The 6445-nt window shown below is 43.7% G+C and overlaps 1 non-coding gene across 1 annotated transcript; it reads right to left on the reverse strand.

Moving 5' to 3' along the window:
* Nucleotides 1–408: 408 nt before the first annotated feature.
* Nucleotides 409–482, reverse strand: Trnat-agu (transfer RNA threonine (anticodon AGU)). Its single transcript has one exon. It is a non-coding gene; the product is annotated as a tRNA-Thr (tRNA).
* Nucleotides 483–6445: the final 5963 nt, after the last annotated feature.

The following is a 6445-nucleotide window of genomic DNA, read 5'->3' on the forward strand; positions in this document are numbered from 1 at the left end:
CAGAAAAATCGATTTTATTGACAACTTTAATGAGCAAACTCTTAAATCAATTGTTAAGCCTCCCGGCTGAAATGCAATACCAAAGTCCGGGTTTTGTTGAAGAATACTTGACCAAAATTTCAACCAATTTGGTTGAAAAATGAGAGCGTGACAGTGTTGCCTCAACTTTCACAAAAAGCCGGATATGACGTCATCAAAGACAGTTATAAAGAAAAGAAAACTAGGTCTGGGGATATTATTCTCAGAAACTCTCATGTGAAGTTTCATGAAGATCGGTCCGGTAGTTTTCTCTGAATCGATCTACACACACGCACACCACCACCCTCGTCTCGATTCCCCGTCTATGTTAAAACATTTAGTCAAGTTTTAGTCAAGTAAAAACAAAAACAGAAATAACACCAAAATGAAAGGCTTCAGAGGGATTCGAACCCTCGACCTTCTGCTTACTAGGCAGACGCTCTAACCAACTGAGCTATGGAGCCTGTGAGAAAAAGCTACTGGCTGAAAATGTGTGTCCATCTGCTAAGAAATCACTTTGGTATGACCTGCGTGGTAAGCACAGAAAGCCAAATGGCTACTTGCCTTATGAAGATTTCAAGATAGCTTATCCTCATGTGTCTGTAAATGTTATTCTGTATGAAGGCGTATCACGTGCAGTAAAACGTTATCAACAAAAATTAAATATAGAATTTGAAAATAAATATGTGTTGTCCGAAATGTTGTCATGTAAACTTGTTTTGCAATCTGATTCAAAGATTGTGTATAAGAAGTTGGTTTATAAATATAAAAAATAAAAAAATCCCTGCGCTTAGAACTGTACCCACGGAATACGCGCGATATTACCCAATATTGACGGACTGTGTGATGATATCTTCTGCTATGGTCTGTTGAGACAGTGATATCAAAATCGAGACCGGAGGTCGAGATTTTGATATCACTGTCGAAACAGACCAATAGCAGAAGATATCATCACACAGTCAGTCAATGTTAGATATATTGCTAATTCTCTGGACATTTTGTACTTACTGTAAAGAAATTACAAAAGTATTTGTCTCAGTTTTGGCTGTTCCATATCCCTCCCTCTGATTATTATTTCTTTTTGTTCACTCTTTTCTTGTACTTTTCAGTATTTCAAAATGTCTTTTCTTTCAAAAAGTCTTTAGTCACTTGCTCAACTAAATTCTGGAATCATTACATTTTCATATATATTTGTTTGTTTTTAAATTTAGGTGTTTTTGTTTTTGAAGTGGGGAAGCAATAAAGAGGTCGTCGATATCAAAACTGATATCGACGGAAATGTCGTCGATATCACTTTTGCACTGAGCTCAGTTTTGCCAAATTGACCAATGGAAATCCACGTAACATATGAAATAGCAATATAAGCCTCATATTGATTGATTGATTGATTATAATGATGGTCCATTAAAATCAATTGAGGAATGGTCACAAATATGAATATTAATCTGGATAAGACAACTGTCTTTTCACAAGTTATAAAAACAACTATTGATACTAGACTGCGGTGGTTACAGTATAGCATTTTATACAGAATTATCCCAATTGTCTGTTGTTTTTGAAAAAAATTGTAGACTCTTCACTGTGTTTCTTCTGTAAAGAAGAAGACAATACAAAAAGAGGATAAGATCGATGCTGATTAGGTCTCGGATGCCCCCCTGGGTTTTCGAGACAAGAAGCAGTAGCAACCTATCAACCATCTCCAGAACGAGTGTACGGAAACCCATCAAAACTACACTACAAGTTTTCTCGCAGCAAAAAGAGAACAGTATAGAAGACGAAAAAAAAAACAATTCACGCGTCGTTGATTCGATATGGCAACCGGTAGCAGTAAAAAGATTTCAGCCATTTTCACACGACTCTGAGTTTTCAAGCAGACAGTGACGTCTCGTCGTGTCACCGATTTGACCCCCCGGAAGCACGGAATATGGCCTAATGATGGCTGGAATGAGGCCCAAAATGATGTGAGATTGAGGTGGACCATGTCAAGCGATTCAACCGACAGACTGCGAACAGAGCGGGCGGGTTGGAATGAGGGGGGGGGGGGGTGTGGGAATGATAGGGGAGGGATAAAGATGGTTTGTGGGTAATGATAAGGGGGTTGGGTGGACCGTGGAGGGTTTGAGAACAGAGAAAAGCTGGTTCAAAGAGATAAAAAGAAAAAAAGGAAATGAGTGTATAGAGAAAAGAAAGATGTGGCATTTTCACACCCGTCCAGCCAAAACATCAAGTTACAGCGTGATTAAAACCCGACGCGGTGACATGGAAGTAAATAATGGGGTGGAAAAAAGCTGCGAGAAGAAAAGAAGGAGAGATAGAGCGATAGAGAGACTGGAGGCAAAAGCGCAGAAGTCATGCGGGCGGCAAACAAGCTGAAGAAGACCCAGGGCCATAACCACGCTGTAGAGACTGCAATCTCCGTCCACCCTTGCCACCAGCGCGAAGACTTGCTCCAGGACCTCAAACAGCCTCTACCAACCAGCCCTAACCCAACCTGAGTTTAACCCTGCGCGCTGAGCACAGGAGTGATTCCCAGACCCTTTCCGAAGTTTCAGCAGTCCATCAGCCAGGGGGAGATAAATACGCAGCAATATTCTTTCACGCCTGGCTGGCGTGCAGTCGCGGACCATAATCTTGCGACACTGTGTCATGAATTTGAACGACAACATTAACGGCCTGGGGGACAAGGGGGGGCCCCGCAGCAGGCCCCAAAGCCGCACTGGGGGCCATTACTTTGTTTTATGGTTCCCAGTCGCGGGGACTAAACGATATTACAACGCCAATCTCGCTGTCTTTCTCCTCTTCTAATTTTACAGCGCGTAAAATGATTTTCGCTTGGCTTCCTTCCTTTGTAATTGAGAGAGCGCGCACAGGGAGGCGATGTGGGTCCTAGCAATGGGGGATCGTCCCATCTCCTACAACAGATCGGCCTTTAATCTCCCCTCCTCTCCCTTCATATTCAATCAGCCCGTCTTTGAGCACTCCGCGGCTGTAGGCCATAACTGTCGAAGGGGACCTTGATGTACGACTCCCAACATCCGAGTCCTAAAACATCAACAAGGTCTCGTCTTCAAAAGATTTTAAGATCCCTCTCCCCCTCACCCCTTTTTGCGAGTGAAGCTTCGAGGATTGGGTGCTCTGTGCATGGTGCGATTACCTATTTGCCAGCACGAGCTGGTGAGGTGGTTGATTGGGGTTTGTGGGAGGGGGGGGGGGGGGTGAGTTGGAGTCTCTAACTGAAGACATAAACTTCGGGGTAGGGAGGGAAGGGGAGCTTTGGGGTGGGGGTGGGGGGGGGAGAGAGAGCTCTCTGACCGAAGAAATATACTTGAAGGGAAAGGCAAGGGGTGGTGGAGGAGGATGAGGAGGAAGAGGAGGAGGAGGAGGAGGAGGAGGAGAAGAGGGAGAGAGAGAGAGTGTGTGTGAGAGAGAGAGAGAGAGAGAGAGAGAGAGAGGGGAGAGCGAGACAGAAACAGAGAGACACAGAGAGAGCTCTAAACTGAGACCATAAACCTATGGGACCTTCTCGGCAAACATAAATTAGGATCAGAAGTGCAAAGGGGGAGTCTGTTACTACAGCACAGAAGAAGGGGGTTTAGGGTACAAGGCAGGATCCCTGGCGTCAACGCTGTTTGCAGGGGGAACAGGACACAGCAGTCAACGAGAGACTTCACAGCAAGGTTCCTCCCCGCAGACATTGACAAAAGAGCTATAGCTCCGCGGTGGCAAGGGGAGGTATGGTAGGTGTCGACAATGGCCTCAAAGCGTTCGAAACGCTGTCTGCGCACGGAACACTTTACGGACATTAACGTCAACATGAATTATCGCGGGGTAGACGCAAAGTACCCGGAGCTGTCGAGGGTGCAGGCATAAACTAGTCACCATGGGGCACGAACACTGCAGGGAGCTCTATTCTTCCTAATTCTCGGGTGTCGCCATGTCTTCTTCTTCAATTGGCCAACCCGTCATAAACTTCACATGCAAGTGTAGTTCTTCTCCACAACGAAGAGCAGGGAGGAGAGGTTTGTACGCTGAGTGTATAATATATAATTCTTCTACTTAACAAACAGATGACAGGTAAAAGAAAAAGGTTTGCATTTCAGCATGATTTAAGATTATATCTCATTCACAAAGAAGAAACATTCATTATTTCTTCAGAAAAGACGATGCAAATGACAGTAGCAATAAAAAAAAAAGCCTGTGTAATCATATAATGCATTGAAGAAGACGATAAATCTCATACGTGAACCACACAGACCGGAACACTTGCTTGGAAACAAACCATAGTCTGCTTGTCAAAACGACGTCTTCATACTATACGCCTTGCTTAGACGATACTGCCTTTGATGTACACATCGTGTTCCAAGGAATAATACCCGCAGGAAAATGGCCCAAATGTGTTTTCGAATGCACAGCTGGTTGCAGTTTGCTGTCTGGTCTCCAGCTGTCACGCCGCTCCACATCACAAGGGGTACAGGTATGTGATAATGTCATATTTATGCCGCAAAGGATTAAGGCAGACTTAACAGGATTCCTTTAGGTGATTGAGTGAGAACTGCATGGCACCGTCGAGACCGTAAACCTGTCTCACATGACCTCAGTCACTGTTCTGCACAGCACAGATACAGACGTATAAACACCAAATAGACAAACATATATATACAGACACAGATACACAGACACACACAGACACACACATACACACTCGCATACACCCTCGCATACACCCTCGCATATACTCACACACACACACACACACACACACACACACACACACACACACACACACACACACACACACACACACACACACACACACACACACACACACACACACACACACACACACACACACACACACACACACACATAGAGTACAGTAATGATGCCGTATAAGAATGTTCTGACATACGGCGTTACTGAGCGAAAGTCTCACAGTCTGCTGCCTGCCTGGATACGACTACTATTGCCTTTCTCCCAAAAGCACCACGTGATGCTCTTCATTCTTTTTGTATCTGAACCCCCATGTACGCTGATAACCCAGAGGTCTTTCATAACATAAATCAGGCACACAAAGTCCTCGCCTTCTTGCTTCACATCGGGTGCCAATGGCGAACTTGGCCTCAAAAATAAGATTGCTGGCAATTTCACTCGACATACGACTCGTCTTTCAAAGTCTCGCGGTATAATACGCGAGCCTGTCTGTACTTCCTGTTGGTTGGTTGCCTAGCGACGTCAACGTAGGACCCATAGGACTTTTATTGTGTGACCATCCAATTGTTTTCTAAACGAACCCGTTCCCTTTTGGATAAGATTTACAGTCCAGTGAGGTTACCCTCATGGAAATTCGGGCTGCTTTCTCCCCGGGGAAAGCGAGCTGCCATACATACGGCGCTACCCATATTTTTTTTCCTGCATGCGTGTATTCATGTTTCCTGAGACTTAATGCCGTGTGAGATGGAATTTTTTTTACTTTATTCCAAGTCCCACGGGTATTTGATGGACATTTTTATCTATGCCTATACAATTTTGCCAGGAAAGACCCTTTTGTCAATCGTGGGATCTTTAACGTGCACACCCCAATGTAGTGTACACGAAGGGACCTCGGTTTTTCGTCTCATCCGAAAGACTAGCACTTGAACCCACCACCTAGGTTAGGAAAGGGGGGAGAAAATTGCGGCCTGACCCAGGCCTGAACACGCAACCTCTCGCTTCCGAGCGCAAGTGCGTTACCACTCGGCCACCCAGTCCCGTTCCCTTTTGATTAGAGACTTAATAAAACATAGTCAACAAAGAAGGCGATACATATGTAGAGACTTAATAAAACAAAGTCAACAAAGAAGGCGATACGTATGTAGAGACTTAATAAAACAAAGCCAACAAAGAAGGCGATACGTATGTAGAGACTTAATTAAACATAGTCAACAAAGAAGGCGATACGTATGTAGAGACTTAATTAAACAAAGTCAACAAAGAAGGCGATACGTATGTAGAGACTTAATAAAACAAAGTCAACAAAGAAGGCGATACGTATGTAGAGACTTAATAAAACAAAGTCAACAAAGAAGGCGATACGTATGTAGAGACTTAATAAAACAAAGTCAACAAAGAAGGCGATACGTATGTAGAGACTTAATAAAACAAAGTCAACAAAGAAGGCGATACGTATGTAGAGACTTAATTAAACAAAGTCAACAAAGAAGGCGATACGTATGTAGAGACTTAATTAAACAAAGTCAACAAAGAAGGCGATACGTATGTAGAGACTTAATTAAACAAAGTCAACAAAGAAGGCGATACGTATGTAGAGACTTAATAAAACAAAGTCAACAAAGAAGGCGATACGTATGTATGTAATAACCTCTCCTTTCTGCACCACACCCTGTTCTCTCCCAGAAAGGAAGGAAGGAAAAAAGCAAGCAAACAAGAA

This window comes from Littorina saxatilis, linkage group LG2, assembly GCF_037325665.1.
Source record: "Littorina saxatilis isolate snail1 linkage group LG2, US_GU_Lsax_2.0, whole genome shotgun sequence".
Taxonomy (NCBI): domain Eukaryota; kingdom Metazoa; phylum Mollusca; class Gastropoda; order Littorinimorpha; family Littorinidae; genus Littorina; species Littorina saxatilis.